The sequence below is a fragment of the Lemur catta genome, chromosome 2 (assembly GCF_020740605.2).
Source record: "Lemur catta isolate mLemCat1 chromosome 2, mLemCat1.pri, whole genome shotgun sequence".
Classification (NCBI taxonomy): Eukaryota; Metazoa; Chordata; class Mammalia; order Primates; family Lemuridae; genus Lemur; species Lemur catta.
Window position 1 is genome coordinate 121,925,901 of NC_059129.1, and position 23,933 is coordinate 121,949,833.

Genomic DNA, 23,933 nt, shown 5'->3' on the forward strand with positions numbered 1-23,933 from the left:
ACATCTCCAAAGTAATCTTCCTCTTTAGTACAAGACTCATATCAAAAGCATCTTGAGATGACTCTGACATAAATATATTCGAAATCAATTTTAGAAATTGACGTACTCCTCAAAGTCTGATACAGACATGCTCATGACTCATCATCTCCGTTTGTGCACAGGCTGCTTTATCAATCCGTGCGAAATGTGGTTCAGTGCAGCTGTTAAAATTTACAATCATCCTGCTATTTTGTGATGCTGTGTTTGAACTGATGTTGGTAATGTCACTTGTTTTTATGCTCAAGGAGCAGTCTAATTTTTATACTTGGTCTTGTACGTTAGAAATTACTCTGAACCTTGGCTATTATCCTGATTTTTCAATAGCTTTTGGCCAAGTATATTAAAAAATTTGGCTTGGCTAAAAAAAGACAGAAATGAATATTTGAAACACCCAGTGTTTAAGTAACCCAAGGAGTAAACAGACTTTCTGCACTGTTCCAAGGGAGAAGAGAGGATATTGGCCTTATCTTGAACTTGGTCTAGTAACCTTGATAACACTGGTTACTCTGCTCTGACCTCAGAGTCCACCGCCACCAATGGCTGGACTTTCCACCCTGAACTCAGTCTCCTAGTGACTGAGCTCCCTGGCAGGTACCTGGTCTCTCAGCTGAAAGACTGAGGGTTATGCCTCAGACCCTACACTCTCCTCACTCTCTAATACCTCATTTTGATTAAAATACGTCTGCAGAGATGACTTTCACCGATTCCCATTTAGACATATCCCAATTTGGGGCTGTTATGTCTACTTTTCTTAAGGTACTTGTGTCCTCACCCCTTAGAAAGTACTGATCCACTTTCTTTAGTCACCGTCCAAAATTTTTCTTGTTTAAATCCCTAACGCTACACACAACTGAGCCTTTATCACCTCTTAAAGTCCCCCAGTACTTTGCACATATGGCCCATCCCATAAACACCTTAGTCTTAGATAACATGAAGCTCAGGATGTCCTAGGTCCTAGTGAGGGTCCCTCCAACTTCTGCTCATTTATGTTCAAGGCACTAGAAGCTGATATTGACCCACATACTTACAGTCCTGCAGGCAGAGGGAGAAAGACTTAGATGCAGAAGGACGATACCTTGACAGGTGTCAGGGCTTTGCCACCTGACTCTCCATTAGTGACATGCCGGAAACCTTCCCTCGACACCTAGCTCTGGCACACTTCTTGCAGCCTTCTAAGTGAATCCCAGGTAACATTGCTTTGTCCAGGAAGGTAATCCCATAAATAGGCTGTTCCTATTTCCACACATCTCTAACTCATCAAGTATGAAGCTCCAGAAACAACACCTGATTTGGCAGGTGCTGTCTCCAAGCATCCCCCAAGGATATTATAAACTCCCACCCTAACCCTTCAATCTCTCTTCTCAGAGGTTCAAACACCTGTGTCGTGTTAGTGAATTCAGACATGTTCTTCGTCTGCCTGAACCTCAGGAAGCGAACACACACTTTCCAAAGCACATGGGACGGAGAAGGGACAATGAATGAAGCAGCCAGTGCAGAGCACACACTGTGTTGCAGAGACACAGGGAGGCTGCCCTCCTGACAATAAGGCGAGTCCTAGTGGGACTGAAGCCCTAAGGAAAATTGAGGGCAGATCTTGAGTAGCACCGTTCTTCATCCTCTTTTCAAGACGGTAAGGGTTGCACTCATCACGCTTAGCTCTTCGTCTGGAATTTGGGCCTAGACCATCTGCAAAGCCCTCTCCTCTTTCCTGGCTCGACTTTTCCAACCACAGCAGCCATTGTCTCAGAAACTCCGGGCAGTGACCGTTGAGGGAGGGACCCAGGCAACACGGTAGATTTCTGGTGTTCTGGAGCTCCCAAGCACTGGCTGAAACAGTCTCTGTCACCTTAAAAGCTCTAGCTGCACACGAAGAAAAGTATTGCCAAGTACATACAGATTTCTTGGATCATTTTCAGTTATTAAGGGAAGGTACCAATTGTTAAAGAAAACTAAAAAATACCCACAATGACTGTGAAATCTTTTCATTCCCCACTCTTTAGGTAATTTGTTCTGATTGCAACTATTTCAAAAGACAAGATTACATACCAGGGAAGCAAAAAGATTAAAAAAAGGGAAATCTGTTCCCTGCTGAGGCCATATCAGAGCTCAACCCATGTTTGGAAGCAAACGTAAATTTTTTTTCAGCCCTAATGAAACCTTGTTAACTGCGAACGCTAGGGCTGAGCTAACCTAGTGAGAGCTGTCGCTGAGTCATTGAGGGGTCTCGGGAGGGGTAGTGGGTACATTCTGGGATTATTACCACTCTTGTCTTTCTTCTTAAAAACAAGAGAACTTAAATATTTACTAAAAACTGTCCTTATTGGGGTATACAAAGAAAACGGAAGAACCAAATTGAAGTCCATCATCTCTTTCAGATAGAAATATACACCACCCGCATTTGTAAGAGATATTAATAGACTAAACCTCGCTTTTTTCCCCCATCTCGCCAACTCCCTCTAAGAGTCAGCAACTCCCTTGTCCTACTGGGATAACAGTTTTCTCTGTGGTGTGTAGTTTAAGAGTGTGCTATTTGTTTACAAGGGATAATCGGTTGTTACAATTGTTATAAGAAGCAGCAGACAAATGACCTTCAAGACTCACTGAGCCTCTGCATGTGTTGAAACGATGTGGGCTCCACTAATAGTGAACATGAGGCAGAGACACAGGGCTGGCTACTTCCTCTGGCTTGGAGGCAGGGATGGACACAATTACAGCCTATTCTTGCCTTGGAGTTTAATTTCTGTATGACTGAAAACATCTGTAGCAAACACAGAGAGAAACAATGCTTCATAGACCTGTATTACAACAGTAGGCAAAAACAGTACCTCAAACACAACAGCCAAGTGTTTGATGTCATTCATTTATACAATGATCCAGTTAAGACTGAAGTGAGCTTCAGAACTCATATGTCAAATATACCAACCTGCATAAGACAATGCACTACAGAGCTGATCTGGAGCATGAGGACATAGTTCCAGAACTGTAGACCCTAAAAATAGTATGATAACAGAAAGAAGTAGTAGGATATTTTCCCCCTGGAGAAGGTTATGCTTAGATATTAGATACATAAAGGACCGAATTGTGTGTACAACCTCTAAGATTCTTTCTGGCTCTACAAGTCACTGAGTACATAAGTGGGAAATGTCGTGGAGGCCCAGGAAGCATAGCAGTGTATACAGGTGTTCCATTACTCATCTGATTCTTGCCCTATATGTTTTCCAGAGTCTAAATATCTAAATGAGACTTGGTTAAATTGATAGTTTTGTACAAAGAGTTTATGTATACCTAAAAGGCAGAAAGTATCTCTAAAGTCTTACTTAAAAAGAAAAAAAAAAGCTTAAAAAAGTCACTGCAGACATTTCAGAAATCATTCAGTCCAAAATTTCTTTGTTTTACAAAGGAGGAATCCCAGGGAGACTCAGAGGTCAGCTCCTCCCAGCGGAGGGTAGGGGCGCAGATCTGGAGCCAGACTCGACCTGGAGGTGGGGGCAAGAAGTCTCCTTCGCCAGATGAGGAAATGGCGTCATCTAGTGGCAATTTATCAGAGTTTTCCAGACAGGCTGTGATTCAACTCCATACACAGAGGAATGAAGAACCTCTCGCGTTCGCATCTCCGCTGTCCCTGGCTTCCCGAGACATTTCTGGCCCATTGCGTCTTCCCATATTTTCCAAAGCCCAGGCATCGCCCAGTGGGCACCTCCTACAGCTCCCTCGCCTGCCAGCATCGTTCAGCATCTTCTCGTGTCAAACTTTCCAACACGGCCCCAGGAAACGTCTGCCTTGTCCTTCGAGTGTTTCTTGATTCAAGTTTTCAGCAAAATAACGCTCTCCACCATGGCTTCAGGCCTTTTACCAACTGGCGTGTCCTATCAAAGTTTCGTCATTTCTTACGAAGATCCAGATTGTGCTTTTCATTCAGCCACGCTGATGTAACATTTGCTTTTACTCCCAGGTTAGGACGCTTTGGTTGCCTTTGGAATAATTCTGGGCGTTGCTGGGAGCGAGCACGCGGCTGAGCCCCGGCTCTGTTCCCTCATCTGTCATGTTCTGAGCTTGGCCCCCCTCGCTGCGTTCCAGGCCAGACCCGTCCCCGCCTCAGAACCCTAACGCTGCAGGTAGGAAACAAAATCCGTGAACAAGTCATTGTCTCATAGGATAAATGCTCTATGATAAGAAAGCACAAAAGGAAGGGGAAAATCCATTCTGCTGAGGTTAGAAAAAGCTGCACAAAAGAGGAAACGCTGGATGTGGGTTGTGAAGTAGGCGGGGCTTGCGGCAGTGGGCGCGGCGCGCGGCAGGCGGGAGCAGGGCAGGGCCAGGCGGGAGCAGGGCAGGGAGGCAAAGGCCCCCAGCGGGGAAAGGGCACCTTGTTAAAAAGGATCAAGGGCCCGAGAAGAACACGGATGGGAAGTGCTGTGGACGGCAGTTCAGGCCCAGAATAGAAAGGTGCTTAGATGCCATCCAGGGAACTTGGACTTGAGATGCAATTAGACGCCGTAAAATTATATGGCACAGCAAAAAGCCTGTGTTTGAGATCTCCGGGAAATAAAGTACTTTACTCATCCCAGTCATCGTGAAACTATTGTTTTCCTTCATAAAACGGCCCCCTCATTTCACAACTGGTGAAACAGAGGCGCTGACAATGAATGACTTGTGGGTGTGGGGGCAAGAACTCAGACCTGTTGACTCCCAACCCATTTCTTTGTAGTAAAAAGCTAGCTAATTGCACAAAATATTTATTAGAAGAATAAAATAATTTTAAATTAGAAGCTTTCCAGGTTTTCCTCCAATTTTGTTCCCGTATAAATCTTCTGAATGTATTATTAAATAGTCATAATTGTCCTTTTTAATGATATCATCCTCATCCAACACCGACCTGCTGTGTAAATGAGAAAATAATCAGATAGGCATTCTATTTGAAAGCTCTTACATGAGAAACAGTCAGAAACTTTTCAGATCAAAGAGGTGATGAAAGAAAATAAGGCAAATGTAAGCCACTATGGGCAGAAGAATAAAGGAGCAGGAATGGTCACTTGAAGCATCAGAAAAGCAGAGCTGTGTCAATATTTCTAGAAAATTCTAATACTATTACTAGCTTTGTGAAGACATCAGTCCCATTGCTGTCAGAGAACAAGATAGTAGGCATCATTAAAAGACAATCTTAGCAACCAATCCTAACTTGATAATCTAGAGGCTGGCGTTTCTTTATAAGAACTTTCTGTTTCTGAACTTGGTCAGCATTTTCTATTTCTGCTTTGCTCATGCAAGTGGAGTAACTACTTGCTAAAATCTTGACTCAAAAGGCAACCAGCCACTCCTGCTCTTGTTTTTGTTTTTGTTTTGTTTTTTTTATTAGCTATGTTCATTCAAATATCAGGTCTTGCAAAACTCCAGTCCCTTTTCCATGCCTTGGCAATAGAACATACCAGATATGTGTCCAAGCTGACATTTTTCTCCAAATGAATGCCAGACATTTTGTGTAGAGACAGAAGCTAAAATCATACGATGTGGTGCGTTGGCCGATGCTGTCATTACCATTGCATTTTATGTCAAGAGTGGCATTCTGTTTACCCAGTGAACACCCGATGGAATGGGGAGCAAAATGGACTGTCATGCTTCCGAAGCTGCCAGACCACAAAGGATAACCAGACTCATGCAGCTTCTCCTTGGCCCAGCTCAACAGTCAACTCATAGATTTGGGTGTGCCCTTTCTAAAGTCTCCTCCCAGAAAAGTGGTAGCTGGGGCTGACCACAGGAGATGGGGATGACCTGAGGTCGGGCTGCCCCTCCAGCTTCCCACTGTCACGCAGCCAGCGCCCCTGGCACTCTGCCCCTCTCAGAGCCACCTCCGGAGGCCCTGCAGCTCTCAGAAGCCCAGACTATACACCCAACATCCGTGTGGATTCCCCCCTGCCAGTTGCAAACAGAGCCAGATGACCATGGAATCCACAAGCTGGGGGATTTCATCTCCATACTTGGCCTTCTGAGAGACAGTGTCTGCTCTGTGGTTTTACCTGCTCAACAATAAGAAATGAAAACTCCAAACATTCAAACAAAAAAGAGGATGGGACTGAGTGGACTGAAATTCTGGGTCTGCTGAGAGCCCTGGCCCAGTACTCTACAGGGCAGAGAGTCCAGGCCTCCAGGACAGCTGTGACAAGGTATAAAACGTTACAAAGGAGGACTGTTCACAGTCATTGGAGCCACCTTTTGGGAGAAACATGCACAGAAACAAGTTCAACTGAACACTTGTAAAAAGTTGGAACATAAATGGGCACCAATCATGAGCCCAGCACTGTGTTGGCAATGATCCTGGTCCTGCTCTTGTGGGACTAACAGGTGACATACAGCAAAAAGAACTAACTGGGGTAGGGTCCAAACCAGTAAGGACTTTCCAGAGGAAGTAGCATTTAAACAGAGACTAAGAAAAAGGCGGTAGAGGGAACCAAGGTCTTAAGACACAGAAACAAAGGGATAAATCCCAGAAAATACTAGATGTCTTTGATTGACCTAGGCAGGGCTGCCATTCTAGAACAGCTGAAGCTCTGTCTACCATTGTACGGCCTGCTTAACTGTACGAAATACAGTCCCAAAACTCTACTCAAGTCTGACTAGTTCATGGATCAGGAGCACCCTACTAGGGGTATGGTAATATCTCAGGTATTTGCAAACTGCTCACCATGTGATTTCAGAAGTAAGTTTTATGGGAATACAATCATGCCCATTCATTTACATATGTCAGAGTTGAATAGTTGCCAGAAAGTATGGCCCATAAAACCTAAAATATTTTCTATAATACCTGGCTCTGTATAGAAAAAGCTTGCCATCTCCTGCCACAGCTGATAGAGACTGCATGAACCAAGTTCATGAAATGTTAGGAAGGGATTCCTAAGTAGACCAAGGCCCTTCAGACAAGGAGGCCAAATGCCAAACATTAAGTACTTAAGACAGTCAAGGACAAGCAACTTCTTGGTACCACACAGTAGCTCCAAGAGATGGAGAGTCTGATGACTACCCTCCCCCATGAGGTGGTTTCCACCTGTTTGTGGAGGGCATTGATATCAGGCTCAGAAAAGTATATCCGCTTATCAGGAAACAGCCCTCAGCACCAGTGTGATTTCACAACAGTGCTCTGGACAATGGATTGATTTTTCTTTCTCTATAACTGGAAATGCCTTCCTGTGAGGGACATTCTTACTGGAATTCCCGGTGTGATGGTTAGAGTGAAGGTGGAATCTGATGGCGACAGAAGCATCGTTGATGACAGAGGATTAGGAAATGGCTCTACAGAAGATAGCTGTGTGGTTGGAGGGCTCAGAGTTCGGCAGGGGCAGCTGGAGATAAGACAGAGCAACATAGTTTTCCCATAAATCGTTGGCTTTCTCAAGCAGGAGGTAATGGGATCCACACCTACCGGGAAGCAAGAGAGCCTGGCTGACCAGACCTTGGTCCATGACACAGCCCAGCATCTCCAAGTCTAGCACTTAGTGCAATGGGAATCATCTCCTCGTGGGACTGAGCACCAGAGTGTGATCTGGGCAGAAGCCAGTGAGGTGGGAGACCTCCTGGGGGCTAGGCACTGAAAAAGGGAACCTTACCCAGCAGCGACTGGCCACACAACATGGCCTGGGCTCATATTATGGGTGTCAGAAGGTTGTGGGCAGCCAGAGAGTCCCCCTGTGAGAGGAGAAAGAGCAGGGAACCACCATGCCTATAGAGAGTGGGAAAAGAGGAGTTGTTATTCTTACAATAGGTGCTTTGGAAAGGCTGGGATGTTCAGGATGTTGGACATTCTCAGGAGGCTTTCCCAGGGCTCTCCTCATAGTACCAGTTTGCACTGTATTTTTATTTCAAGGCTTCATGCCTTGGCTGTGCATCCATCCTCCCCGCCCAACCGCCCAATCATGGAGCCTGTGGCTGGCCTTTTTGGCCATCTCCTGCAGGGCAAGCCGTGGTATTTTCTGGGCCTAGGAAGTGGCTGGCTGCCTTGTGACTGGAAGGCATCTGGAAGAGTTCCATCATCACCTTGAGCTGGCAATGGCACAGGAGGGTGGGGAGCACACCCCTCATGTTCCCTTGAACTTAGAGCACTCAGCTGTGTCAAACCAGCCTGGGTTGAAGGTGAATCCCCAGTATGGGCAATGTTCCAGCCCAGCCCCAGCCCCGGGCAGTAGATTAACAATAAAGTCAAACAACTGGTGATTAAGGGATTGAATGTCCAAACTCCACTCCCAGACAAAAAAGAGTCTGGGTTGTCAGTCACAGGCCAGGTAGGACTAGGAGTGACTTGGTACTGGCCCACAGATCGTGGAGGTAAGGATGACCAGGACCAGACTGAACACCAAGCAGGCAGTCCACATGAAACAGCCATTGCCAAGGGCAAGGTAGAAACATAATCCATAAATACCAGAGGCAAGAAGCTAGAAATCAGAGATGCCAGGTGGGTGCTAGATGATAGAGCTGGGAGAGCACCCCCAGGGCTGCTGGTGCACAAGTGTGGCCTTCTCCATGGCAGGCTGTCAGTGACAGGGCAAGCCAGGCATCTGGGCGAATCACGACCTGTTAACCCTGCCTGACATCCTGGGTGTTAGTGAGTAGCAAAAGCTATAGTGTCCAGGTGAGTACGGTATGCGATGTTGGGTAGAGTTCTGGACTGTGAATTGAGCCACCTGAGACCAATTTCCTCCTTCCCAGGGGCTGCGTGTCTCACTGAACAAGCCATTTCTGACCACAGTCTTTGTGGGCTCTGACACAGAGATTCAGCCTCACGGGGGAGCTCGGAAGACAACTGAAGAGCGTCTGCAGGTCACCTGCAGCGAGCTGCTTGGAGAAATATATTATTGAGCTGTCAGGTTTTTTAGATCTGCGGCCAAGGCTCAGATTCTGTTGATGAAAGAAGCCACATACGTTTAGTATAAAAGGCTTTGAAATCAGAGTCAGAAAATCTGACTCTGGCTCTGCCACTGACTAGATCCTCCAATTTCCAGTCTGTGGTGCCTTCCAGAACTAATATCCTACAATTATTCATAAATCAAGCTGTATATTGTGGTGAAGCATGCTGGCAAAAGACAGGCCCATATGGACTTGTATAATCCCCCTAAAATCAATTATTAATGAAGTCTTCAGCTGGCAGATGCTGTATGCAAGGATTGGTCTGGTGCCCACAATGTGATCTTCTGTTCCCATTTACAAATCAAGGCTATTGTAATCAATAAAGCCTTGTTAAACATTACTAAGGGAGTGGGCAAATGGTGCAGAGTTAATAACCTATTACACATGCTATTGTTTTTCCCTTGATCCAAAATATCCCTTTCTCTCTTTGCTGAATCCTTTTTCTGCTGCGGTACATGCTTGCACTAAACATTTCTAATTCATTTACCTCTAAAACTAGGCACGATTGATTGATGACTGATTGATACTAAAATTCAGGGAAAGTCATTTCACACTGATTTCCTGAACTGCTCCCCATTTTGTTACTAGAATAATAATGAAAGTTTTAGCCAGTCAATTGGAAAACTTTCGATATTTCAGATGAAACCAAGAAATGTTAACTAACTTGTTTATTGACTCGTGAAAGCAACTAGTTGAACAAGACTATGATGCATTTTGATATGTGTTTAAGTCAGAAGAATCGTTGTCCACTAATGCTACAAAAAATTTTTTAGATGGGTGTTCTGTATTCAGTCACAAAAGGCTAAGGGTTAACTCAGACCAGACTTCCCAGAAGAACCTCACTCATAGGACTCCACCATCTGAATGTGATGACTTGATCTGGTTCAGATGCAGCATTAACTTAGTACTTCCACTCAAAAAGTGCCCGAGTAACAGTCATAACAGCTGCCTGATATGGAGAGCTTACTCATGCCCTCGCCGGTCTAACGTCTTTGTATATATTAGCTTGTTCAATCCTTGCTATGACCTTATGAGACACATACTACCACCACCCCCATTTTACACCACTTGAAAATTAAAAGGGTAAGTATATTGTCTCATAAATGCCAAACCCAGGCAGCCTCTTTCCAGAATCCCAAAACTTAGCCCTAATGTCCTTAGTGTACATTTCCATTTTGTTTTTGTAGACAACCTGTTATAGGGGGAAACTTTGCATATTTAGAAACACAGTGAATTCATCTTCACTAACAGAATCCAAAGATCTTCGAGTTGACCGGCTCCACAGAGATCCAGCCCAATCCCTACCGCAACCCCAGGAGGGACAGCCACTCTCTCTGTGCTCACCCCGAGGGACAGGGACTCACTGCATCCCGTAGTTCTCTGCTCCCACCTCAGAGAGCTGGGACCATTGGGAATGGCTTCTTTCCTTAAGCTGAAATACACTTTTCTATAATTGCACCTGCTGGACAGAATTCTACTCTCTGAAGTCACAGTGAAGACATGTACCTCCTCTTCCTCAGCATCCTTCAAACATCTGGAAGAGTGATTATGCACAATCCTGAATCATATCCTTCTGGCTTCTCGTTCTACACTCAGGTGCCACTATTTCAAGATCCAATTATCCTGGTCACTCTCTGTGGAGCTTTCTAAGTTTGGGGCAAATCTCATTTGAAATGCAGGGCCTGGGAACAAAGACAATCGTCTGAAGGCCTAAAGAGGCCACAGGGATCGCACCATGACTGCAAGGCTGACGCGCACTGCACACGCTCACTCACAGCCAACTTGTAACCAACCCCAGCTCCTGAGGACTTTTTTTCATACCAAATGCTCATTAACTCAAACCTGCCCCATCATATACTTTTAATTATCCTTTTAAACACAAGTGTAGGATTTAATATTTATCACTAATCACTAATGATAGATCCCTCCTCAAGCCCTGAGAAAGAGAGAGAGAGAGGAAAACAGAGTGATTACTCTGCATTCATTCCACCCCAGGAGTCTATTCCATGTACAATAAAGGAATTCAAGTGATCTGTTAATTAGCTCATAGATATAATGAGTTATTATAGTAGGGAAGACAGAAAAGGTTGTATTGGCACAGAGTTAAGCTGGACCCTAAAATAAAGGTAGCCAGAGCAAATGCTCTAACAACTCTCAGAGCCTGGGGCTATTTTCTCATACTGTTTCTCTTGTGGAAAAACGATCAGTTAGATGCTATAATTGTAGACATTTGCCCAAACAAGAGTCAGCCTGAACGTCAGAGATGGCAGCCTGAAGTTGGTGGTATGTGGGTCATTGTTTTGTAACATGTGACACTGTTTCCATGCACAACAGGTTGAACTTGGAGAAGTTTGTTCATTGACTTTCAGTCTTAAGCCAGAAGCAAACATGAAACCTAGACCCATAAAGAATAAAGTATTCCTCCATGACATACAGAATGGAGAAACACAAAACCTCCAAAGTAAGAAAGTAAGAAAATGATTATTCATAGTTTTAGACAATTGTTCTTTATGTTGCATAAACCGTGTTTAAATAATTCATAGCTACATAATCAAGATCCCACACACAAACTACAATAGATTTTATCTGTACACACGAGAGGGATTTAAAATATTAGTGTGTTAGATGTTTTTCTTTTTTCTCTCAAAGGTTTTCATATTCTTTAGAATTACAGAATAGATTTCAACTTTAAAAATAAACACAGAAAAATGGAACATAGATTTAAAATAATAAGAAACTGCTTGACCTTTAGAACAACAGCCCCTTCCCATTTTTATTGCAAGGCAGAACTAAGTGGCTTATTTCAAAGCAGAGAGCTGACTTTCAATTATGATGTTAGTGGTCTTTCTTAGGTGTTTTCAAATTTAGTAAGGCAATATGAAAACCAAAGGAGACATTATAGAAAAGACTTTACTATTGTGTCGACTATAATAAGTATCAAGGCAAGCCCTGGGTAGACCTTGGTTGCCTGTAACACCTACTATCCCCACATGAGAGGAAAACTGAGTCAAATACAATAGCATTTTCCCAAGGACATTTGAAAGGTTGGTAGTGGAATTATTAGGAGAATCTATCATTTGCTGACACCTTCTTGTCCTTCTGCAATGGCATTTTGTGCTGGGAGTTACTAAAGCTTGACGTTCTCTGACTATAATAACAGAAGAAACCAGATCAAGACCACTGGTGAGCTGAAAGTCAGGAAGGAACTGTGGGGACAAGAGAGAGGCTGTTTTTCCCAGGTGTCCCACGGTGATATTGACTAAGACATCAATTTCCTTGGCAAAGATGAGCAACCCCTGTTTTCTGTGCCCCTAGGGCACAAAGGTGTCCGTATCAACACTATTACACTGGCCACGGCAATAAAAGAATGAAGATGAGCAGCACTTAACACATATGATTTCTTTTCATCAATGTTAACACAGGTCCTATACACATGGATAGAAAAAAGGAAAACTGTCTTGCTATTATCTAGAGAATTTAATGGTAGTTACAGGGAAAAAAGTATACTGAAAATTCAAAGCATCCAACAAAAGGAATATAAGCAGAAGACCATGGGCAGTAAAATATATATATCAGAAAAAGAGCACCATGTGTATGTCTGTACTTCCTAGTTAAGGTCACCTAACCTTCTGTCCTCTCTTGTTCTATCCATCCTTTCCTCACTTTCTGTACCTACTAACTCCACAGGGGTATAATTTTCATTTTAGATACATTTTGAGTATTTGCTCAGTTGAAAACCATCCTAAAAATGCAAATCAAAAGTAGATTATATATCAATTCAGTTCCCAAAGGCCTTATCTTTGCAAAACAAATTTGTAAACCCTGAAGTAGTAAAAATATGCATCCCCTCATTTTTATTAATAACAAATAAAAATATGTCCATGAGATGAATGACCTATGAGAAGTTTGGTTTGCTATCCAAATGACTTAGGAACCCAGGAAGGAATGCCGTTGGAGGAGATTTTGGCAGGGGTTTTGAGTACAAAACACAAAAACACACAATGAGAGTTGGAAAATATTTGGAAAACTCAAAGACAGCAAACAGCTTGTGCTCATTCTCAGCTGATTTGTGGCTAGTTTTCACTTTCCACCTCAGTGGGACTGATGGCAAAAGAGCACCAGAGGCCCTGTGGCCTGCTCTGGTGGCAGCTGTTTTATTCTAAGGCCATAGTTAAAAGAAACAAGGATCATTATGGCCTGAGATGTCTGTGTATTTGTTAGGAAACACGCAAGTAAAATAATCTTATCTGCAATCAAAGACAATCAGGCACAATATACTAGATTTATGAATTTCTAGTGACATGACCTACAATTTTCTAAAACAAAACAAATAAATAGGCTGAGCATAGTGGCTGAGGCCTGTAATCTCAGTGCTTTGGGAGGCTGAGGTGGGAGGATCACTTGAGGCCAGGAGTTCAAGACCAGCCTGGGCAACATAGCAAGACCCCATCTCTACAAAAAAATTTTTTAAATAGCCAGGCATGGTGACACACGCCTGTTGTCCCAGCTACTCAGGAGGCTGAGGTGGGAGGATCACTTGAATCCAGGAGTTCAAGGCTATACTGAGCTATGATCGTGCCACTGCGCTCCAGCCTGGGTGACAGAACAAGACCCTGTCTCTAAGAAAAAAAAAAGCAAAGAAACAAAACAAGCACTCCATAACACAGAACCACAACCAAGTACTTACATTTAATAAAACATATTACATGAGTAACTGATATTTAGACTAGCAATTTCAAAGATTATAAATCTCTGGAGCCATTTCTGAAATTCCAAACCTAAGCCCAGTGTCAGAACCAATAATGGTGGAGGCACTGTGGTCGCCACAGCCTAGAAGTGGCCTGAAGCTCGGCCTGCCCGGGCCCTTCTTGTTTCCTGGCACCTTAAGAACCTAGGTGGAAGAGCCACTAACTTAGATATAGGCTTTCTCACAAGGATTATTGAAAGGTATCCCTGACACAAAAGTATTTAAATATCTAAAGGCAACATATGCCCCCCCCAAAACAAAAAGTTCTTAAGGGAATGTCTTTGTCCAATTAAACGAGTACATTTTTTAAAACATTCTTCAGCCTCCGATTGTATCTGGATCATTCTTTCTCTTAAAGAGATAGAACCATATACCCCACGTGCAGTTAAGTGGCACCAACTTTCACTTCTCTTCTTCCCCATCTGTCTTCAGGGCTTGTCCTACATTTATTCAGCTACGAAGTCTGGTTTGTTCTAGCCCTGGAGCAGCTCTCAAATCCGTCTCTCCTTCTCCATTCCCATAGCAGCTGTCCTAACTCAGGAGGACCTTATTAATTCTCTACCTGCATCCCAAGACGATCATTCTAAATGAGAAGAAAGGAATCATTTCACTCACACACTCAAACTCCTCCACGAGTGCTCCAGTGTTTACAGAGTCAGGTCTACACTCCTTCTTGGGGCACCCCGAATCTGTGAGGACCTGGGCCTCCACTGCCTCTCCAGTTCATGTCACCACTTAGGGAAACCACCCCCAGCATTCCAGGAACCCATACGCCTTTGCGTCTTTGTATTTTTCTTGCTGCTTCAAATGCCCTTCATTTTAAACATTTCCACAACCCTGAAGTCATTTCCCTTCCCACCTCTTTGGCTTGATCTCTACTAGTCCTTCAAGACTCAGCTCCCAGTCCTCTTGCGAATCCCCCGTGTCCTGAAATGGAGTAGAAACTTTCTTCTTTATGCAACCCTAATGCATTATACAATACTTCCTTTAAATATATATCTCATTCTATTATAATCACCTACTCACTAGTTTTCTTCACTCCTTACACTGTGAGCTCTTTGCGGACGGGGATTCTTGTTATTCATCTTTCCATCGCAGAGTTTAGCTGGGACTTAGTAGCACTTGGTGCGTGTTTAAAGAATGAATGAATGAGGGAATGAATGAATGTGTGTTCAACTTAGAATTCATGTGCTGGGGAATCCAGGGAGGCGGCTTAGCAGATAAAAATAAAGATTTTTATCAACTCACTTTAGTGAAACTGGTGGGTAAGCTCAGCCCAGATCCTGTTCCCAGACTTAGCTGTTCATTCATGCACTCGTTCATTTATTTAACCAACATTTGTTGAACGTCTGCCATGTTTCAGGCAGTGTCTTAGGCACTGAAGTTCCACAAATAATGAAATACACTTCCTGCTCTCAAGGAATGGATAGCCCAGAAGGGGAGTCAGATGCAAAATCTAAGTGTCCTACTGAGCTGCGGGAGCTGCAGAGAGGAGGGCAGGGCATGATGGAAGTTGAAGGAGGCTGTGGGGTGTCCCACTGGGACAATCTGCCTTGTGGAAGTGCTGTCTGCAGAGTGCCCTGAAAAGTGAGTGTGACAACAAGGTGGAGGAAGCCACAGCTGACCAAGGGTCATGGCATATGCGAGTGCCGTGGAGCTGAAGACATGCGCCACAATTAAATGAAATGGCCATAATTTGAGGCAAAACTGTTGCAAACCCATGCTCAATAAGACAGACCTGTATTAAAAATCTCAATTCTCTACCTGTGTAACCTTGGAACATTAACCCCTGCTGTCCAATGGAGGCATAATAGCACCTATCTGATAGGAGTGTTGTGAAAATTAAGTGCAAAGTAAGTGAAATCATACTTGGGAGATCTGTGGTGTGACACAGCATGCAGGGCACGATGACGAAGAGAATGGTTGCTGGAACTACAACACAGAGGAACAGCACTGGTCGCCAAGGTCGCCATGACCCCAGTGAGGGAGTCTTCTGTGCCATGCCAAAGAGTTCTAACCTGTAGTCGCTGACCAAAAAGCTTGGGAGAATTTTAAGTAACAAAGTGCTAGATAATCAGTTTGGCATCTTAAGATCTCTCAGTTAACTGTGTGAAGGATGAATTTAAAACCAGCCTAAGACATTCAGTGAGGGCTGAACTGGGACAACAGTGGGGCGTGAGAAGACAACAGATCCTGGAGGTGTTAAGAAGTTGCCCCGCGGGACTTGGCCACCTGCAGTTGGTGGGGCACAAAGGAAAGACAAGGTTGACAGTGAGCCTTAGATTTCTGGCTGAAGTGACTGAAGTGGAAAACCATTAACCAAGAAAGGAAACATAGGAAGTAGAACCAATTTGGGGGAAATAAGAGTTTCATTGTAGACGGTGAGTTTCTCAGCCTATGGAGTATCTAGACAGAGCTGCCGGTAGGCTATTGATAGATGAATCTAGTACAGGCTGGACTTACAGATAAGGACAGCGACAGCACATTGTTTATTGTTGCTTCAAGCTATAGAAATAGATGTGTTCACCTGAGAAAGCAGGTAAAATCTGAAGAGAGGCGATTGATTACTATGTCTTTAGGTAATAAGGTCATGGCGACAAAATATCTTTTTTTTTTTTTTTTTGAGACAGAGTCTTACTCTGTTGCCCGGGCTAGAGTGCCATGGTGTCAGCCTGGCTCACAGCAACCTCAAACTCCTGGGCTCAAGCGATCCTCCTGCCTCAGCCTCCCGAGTAGCTGGGACTACAGGCATTCGCCACCATGCCCGGCTAATTTTTTTAACATGTATTTTTAGTTGTCCAGCTAATATCTTTCTATTTTTAGTAGAGACGGGGTCTCGCTGTTGCTCAGGCTGGTCTTGAACTCCTGACCTTGAGCCATCCAACCACGTCAGCCTCCCAGAGTGCTAGGATTACAAGTGTGAGCCACCGCGCCCGGCCACAAAATATCTTAAGAATAAACCCCTAAAGAAGAGACTTTGAGTCCATTTCAAAGATTGAAAGAAAACCTTAGAAGGCTTTTTGTTTGGGGTCATTTACAAATGGTTCAAACATTGTCCCAATATCAGAGAGTAGTTCTGAAAAACCTGACTTTAAGCGTCCACTTTGGGAGAATGAGAGTAGCCATGTTGCTGCATGAAGATCTCAAGACAGTTCTGGAAATAAACAGAGTGCCTTAAACTGCAATGTTAAGCATATTTTATTTAGCTGGAGACGACAGAGAGTGGTGGATATGCTGAGACAGTTCAAATAAGTACAGTGTATGAAGACAGTTGGCCTCTACTTTAAAATACTCAGGTCATGGGGGTACAATGAAGAGAGGAAACTGGGTTTATCAATAGGGAAATGGTAAAAAATAGGGGGAGAAAGATACAAAATAACCCGGTAAATTTTTCATACCCCCCTGCATAGAAATTCATTGCACCTAAATTCTTATTAACGTATTTTAATGTATTAAACATGTCCTAGGACTTCAAATACAAATGTCAGAAAAAGTTATAATTTTTATCACACATTTGTTAAAGTTCTCTGGAGATAGTAATTCTGCCTTATAACCAGTCACCCACTTCCCCTACCCCTGCCCCCACCTCCAAACAACCACACTCCTGTCATCTTCCCCAATTTTGTCATTGTCACCTTTACATATTGATGCTGTATGACGTTATCTCACTTATTCGTTTGTTTATATGTTTATTTCTTCCCCCTCCATAAAATGAAAGCCCCGTGAAAGGGAGGGAATTTGTCCATGTCTTAGCGCAGAGCCGGGCACACAGTTGGTACTCCATAAGGGTGTGTTCAGTGAGTTGAACAAATGAAGAGACTGTTTTAAAAAGCTCATTTATTACCTTATCAGAGAGGACTACCCTGATCACCCAAAAATACCACCCCTCCACACTCCCTGTATTTTTGCCTTCTTTATTTTTCTTCCTAACATTTACCGCTACCCGATATATTCTGTATTTCTTCATCAGTTTTTGTCTCTCTCCCCCTCTTTCATGTGAGTTCATTGGCCACAGGCCGATATTCTCACTGCTGTGGCCCCAAGCTTAGAACAGTGCCTGGCACCAAGCAAGCAGTCCAAAGGGGCTGCATAAATCAGTGAATTTAAACTAAAATTGGGATTACACATTACAGCTCTTTCCCCCATAAGCAGTACATTATTTTTTTCCTGCCTTCATTGTGATTGAATGATTGATGTTCTCCCCATTCTATTAATTCTAGTCCCCAGGCAGCACCCAGGTGCTGGGATAAGTCTGAAGCTTAACGTCAGTGGCATCTGTCTTGGTGTCCTCCCTTGTCAGACGCTCTGCCCTTCCCCTCCCTCCCTCCCACATTCCCACCCATAACCTCTCGCTGTCTCCTGTGTTCTGGAGCGGCAGGTCCAGGCAGGACCCCCTGACCTGGACTTTTGCCTTCCGGTATCATAATTGGCCTCTCCATTTCTCAGGGAAATAGAACAATAACGATTACGGGTAACTATGTGCTGCCTGTGTTGAAGCCATCACATGATTCAATCTTCATAGCAACCCTAATGAGGAGTCTATTAACACCACCCCTAAGTATAAGTGAGAAAACAAACCCTAAGACCCTGAATAATTTGTAAAGATAATACAATTTTGTTTTTAAAGGTCAGTTTTAAGCCTGAGTGTCTCTGATCTAAAAGCCTGTGTCCTTCCCACAATCAACCATTGCCAAGTGTCAAAGACAAACCAAGGTGGCTGTAGCTGGCAGTGGCTAAGTGCATTCTGTCTCTTGGGGAGGAAGGAGGAGGGAAATTTTCACTTTAACGTGGCATGGCCTGAGACCCAACACTGCAGCACAAAGCTTAGATCTCAGTGTCAGCGGTGGGGCTTGTGGGCACGTTGGCAGATTTGTGCAAGACACTTCCAGGCAGCTTCCTTTTAATCCCACTATGTAAGAAACCACCTTACATGCATCTTGCCAAGCCTGGTAGAAAACAGAGCAGAAAGTGTTTAATTAATACTAGTTGCTTCACCTCCCTACTGAGCCAAACACCGTCCAGGATGGTCAGAGTCCAGTTAGAATCCACTGGCTCATACGAGACCGAGCATTTCCCAAGTTATGAAATACTTCCACTGCCTTCTGTGTCTCTTGACTATTTTTCCTATTAGCCATAAGTTACAGATTTCTAAATTTCAGAGGCAGGGAGAGGCCTCAGTGAGATCTAGCCCAACACTCTAAAGCGACCAGTTCTATTTTTACCTTATTCGTGGAAGGTCTTTTTTGTTGTTGTTGAAATGTTTTTTCAAAAAAAATTATATAATTACCAATAAGCAATATAAGTAAGGCTTTATCAAGGAGGACTCAAGGAGCAATCACAACATTAGTGGGTGCTGGGCCTTGATTGTTTCCCCTCAAATTGAGGCTGCGTCTGCACAATAATTACCTGAAGTGTCCATTCTTAACCAGCAATTTCATGTCATATAGATACAAACTCCTTTAAAAAAAAAATATATAACTTCAGCGATAGATCACCTACATACCACACATTATGCAAGCACTATGTGGTCAGTAGCTCTCTTAAGCCTCAGAACACACTTATGAGGTAGGTTCTTTTTTTAATTCTTCTTTTCACAATGGGAAACTGAGCCCCAGAGAGGCTAAGTAACTTGTCCAAGGTCACACAGCTAGTGAATTAGAACCTGGGTAGTCTGATGACATTAGAGCTCCAAATCTTAATCACTAAACACTATACACATGTAATTAATGCTAATTCATTAACAAGAATTTTGCCTTGTGCCAATAATTCATCTTACAGCTTTTATTTGCAACTGTCCCCCATGTGGATTTTATTTACTGATGGGAATACTAGGAGGATGGGAAGGGAGAAGATAGTGTATGAAGCAATTGAGTAAATTTCCCAGCTTGCCAGCTCCTGGGGTTTCAGATAAAAACTTGCACAATCTTTATCCTCCAAAATGCAGGGAGTTTTATCGTCCAAGTTGCTGGCTTTCTCTATAACAAACTGACCTACTTTTAAAATGTGTTTGTTTTTAAATGGCCATTAAAGATTAAATCTCCTGAATGAGTCAAAGATAAAACTCAGGGTCACTCAGGACTACAGAGACATAGGGCAACTGCACCCGGGAATAGCTTTGGGTGAACCTGGTCAGATGCATTCACACACTTGGAACAAGAAACATGTTTGAGCAGTGAGGAGGGGAGGGTCACCTTTCTTCCCTGGAGAGACCCTGAACCACATCCTACTCCTGCTTAACTCTGGTGGCAGAGAATAAGGTATCTATATCTGGGGCCATAAGAACAGGAGTGTCTCTGGCTGCTTGGGCTGGTGGCAGTGACTGGTGAGGTCAGCCAGGCAGTCTCTCAGTGCGTCTTCGCTGAGCTCCTTCTCTGCTCCAAGTGTTGCAAGTTAGAGATTCAGTGGTCAGCAAAACCAAATGTGAACTTGCCCTCCTAGAGTTGACCATTTTGTGTTGGAGACAGAATGTAATCAAATTGTCTCACCCGTGAATATAACATTACAAATCCAAATAAATGCTATGAATCAAAGAAATTAGGGTTCTGTGAGAAGTCTTCACAGAAGTGAATTCAAAGGGGAGGGGTGAGGGATGGGCTTCCAGGCAGAGGGAACAGCATGTGCAAAGGCCCTGTGGTAGCAAGGCCCCCACTGGTCCAGACAGCATCTGTGTGCAAATTAGAAAAAAGGTACTACCTCCTTGAGACCCTTTGCTTCTATTAGAAAATTGTCATAGTTGACTAATTTTTTGTTAGAGCAAGACTTTTTACTGTTAACTTCTAGAAAACTGTTGTTTAGACAATTCTGCATTATCTAGAGTGTCATAACCCTCTGCTGCTCAGTATCATAGCAACTAGTCACGTGTGGCTACCAAGCACTTAAAACGTGACTAGTCTAAGTTGAGATGCTCTGTAAGTACACAATACACATTAGATTTTAAAGATTTAGTATAAAAAAGGAATGTAAACTATCTCAATTACTTTTATATTGATTATATGCTAAAATGATACTATGTGAATATATTGGATTAAATAAAACATATCCTTAAACTTAATTTTACTTGTTTCTTTTTACTTTCTTAATATGACTACAAGAAAATTTAATTTAAAATAACATAGGTGGCTTTATGGCTCAAATGTCGTTACTACTGACCAGCATCGGTGCACCTTTTGATGGCGTGGCCTTGGGTACTGCGCACCCTGCGTGGCAGGAATGGACGTGATGAACACAGAGAAAGGGGGCCAGAGTGGTATGACAAGGAGGGTGAGGGAGACAGAGACACAAGATAAGGCAAGGCCAGGTCGTGCCAAGTCCCGTCTCCTAAGCCTGGAGAGTTCAACACGTTTCATCCTTGGGTCCATGTTCATGCACGCTGCCCTTGCACGGAAGTTTGTCTAGCCGGTGATTTTTTGGAAAGGATAGGTGACAAGATAATCCCTAAGGATAGGGAGTGCACAGTCCAGCAGGAGACAAGGGCAAGCAAGGGGGCCATTCAGTCGAGTGTGAAGAGTCCTGTGAGCAGCCTAAGCCCCCAGTGCTAAACAATGCTGTGCTGCTGTTGATAGAGGAGGGTGGGGGAGGGAGTACTGAAAGTTCAGCAAAGACCTGCATGTTACTCCTGAGAAAAGCTGTCAGCACGTGCTTTGCTGCCGGTGGGCTCTTAGTCCAGAAGCGCAGCGCACTGCCAGGGGACAGCCAGGAAGGACAGAACCCACCCTGCCGCTGCTCTTGGAGACCCCTCAATGTTCTCATGTGCGTGTGTCTTTTCAGTAGGCGGCACGCACAACTGTCTTTAGCATTCCGGTGAGTGTAATTGGTGTCTCTTGTCACACCTTCTGACCAGAGAAGAAACAGAGCCCTGACCCTTGGGGAGTCAGCAAAAGCGGCATAGTGAAGTCTCCACCGGACAACACTGAGGGCTGAAGTTGTATGAACCAAAAGCCGGAGGCACAAGCCTGCCGGCTATGGAGCCCAGAGCAAACGTCTTGTCCCTACTCCTACCAACAAGTTTCCATTCTTATTAAGAGGAATCCGAAGAGCAGTGCAGAATAATAATACTGTTACAATATCAGCTGTACTAAGTAATTACGTACCCAACACTGTGCCAGATCACCTACGTTTATTAGCTCATTTCATCTCTTCAAAAACTTTATGGAATGAGTGGAATTGTGCCTATTTTACCAGCAGGAAAGCTGAGAAGTTAATGATGCGCCAAGTCTGCAAAGACACCTCTCACTCTTCCCATTTCCCCATGTATCGAATGGGGACCGTGTTGGAATCAAATGAGGTCACGGACAGAACATGCTTTGAAGAGTACAAGGATTGGCACAAATGTACAACTTACTGTTGCCATTTTAATTGGTCGTTTATGAGATTAAAATATCCAGATTTAATATGAAGAGCAGGTGTAGCACAGACCTTGTGCCACCTCCTAAGTGCTTTGCACTTGTTAGGTCACATAAACTTCACAACAACGCCAAGAGGTAGGTGTCGTGACTGTCCTCGTTTTACACTTGCATTCTCTGCTGGAAGCACAGAGAGCCTAAGAGCTCTACTCACGTGAACACGCCTGCTGGGTGGTCAAGCCAGGCTGCAAACCCAGGCTGCAACTTCTTACCCACTGCTCTGTCTCAGCCCTCAGTTCATGTGGCTTGGAGTGCCAGGTGCCAAACAGGTACCTATGTTTCACTTGTTAGGAAAAAAAAAGAAAAGAAAATCTATAAAGATAAATTAGAACACTAGAAATTATATATATTTTGAAGTATTCAGCAAATGGAAAGTAGCTAGATCATTATTTCTATATATTATTGACTTAAAATGAAGGTCATTTTAAGGTCTGTAAAGTGACCCATTTTCTGTCCCTCAGAGATCAGCGTTCCTGATTTTAAAGCATAAAACAATATGCAAAGTTGCTTTACAGCTTATTTCTTGCAGAGGACCTAACGTGGAGGGTGGTGCGTGCACACAATAATCCTCAAGGTCATGGTGCATTGATTGAGACAGACACCAATGTTGCCTCAGAAGCGGGTGCCCAGCTCGCTCCGTCCCACCCATCAGAAAGAAGGTCCCCTGGGGAGGGAGAGGTGTGTCGCACAGACCAATCTGCAGCAGGAGACACCTGTGGGCCCCAGCTCTGAACAAACAGGGGCCCGTGTGAGTTGACGTCAGCCTCAGTGTTGGCGTGACAGCCAGGTGGGTTACTCTGTTTGTGCAGATAACCGTTGCTGAACACGGAGCCTACGCCAACATTCAGCCCGGGACGCCCTGAGTTCCCGCCCTCTCTCACGACCTCCCCACTATCCTGCTGCAGTGATCGTGTTAGAATCCAGAAAGGGCACAGGACTAGGGTCCGGAGGCAGACTCTGGAGCCAAACTACCTGGTGAGGAGTCTGACCCTGCCGTTCTTTAGCTGTGTGACCTCGAACTAATCCCAGGGCCTCCGTGTGCCTCAGTTCCCTCACCTGTAAGGTGTGGGTAATGACAGCATCCACCTCGGGAGGCCGTTGTGAGTTCAGTGGGTGAGCACAGGTCAGGCTCTTAGAACAATGGCTGGTGCACAAGAAGCATGAGCTGCTATTATTGTCATCCAGAGCATTGCAGGACCTGTCACCCTCAATGTCACTTTTCACATCCTCATATTAAGATGACACAACTATGTATTAATTGTTTTTATTAAGGTTTGATTCGCATAACATAAAAGTCACCATTGTAAAGTGTACAATTCGGTTTTCTTAGTGTATCGGCTGTGTTGAGCAACCCTCATCACTATCTAATCCAGGACGTGTCTTATCAGCCCAAAAAGAGGCCCCACCCATAGAGTCACACCCCGCCCCCCACCCTGTCCTCTCTCTCACCCACTGATCTTTCTGCTTCTGGATTTGCCTATTTGGGACATTTCATATAAATGGCATCATACAATCTGTGGCCTTTTGTGAAGATCACACAACTACGAAAGAAACCTTTACACTTTAGAAGCAAAATAACAGGATCCTACCACCCTTTTCCCCAAAAATAATAAAGTGTCAGCTGCATTCGCTCATGGTAACAGCCTCTCAGTGGGCTGACAGGGGGAGGCTCAGCTGGATTTGGGGTTTTGAAACATGTTAAGCTTTGAAGCTCATTTTCCATCCCACACAGCACAACAGCGATACAGAGCCGCAGGCCTATTGTTCCAGCCTCCTTCCTCCCTGTTTTCCACCACGTCGGCAGAGAACCCCTGACAGCTAAGGCGCATGACTCAGTATCTCCCCTGCTAGGA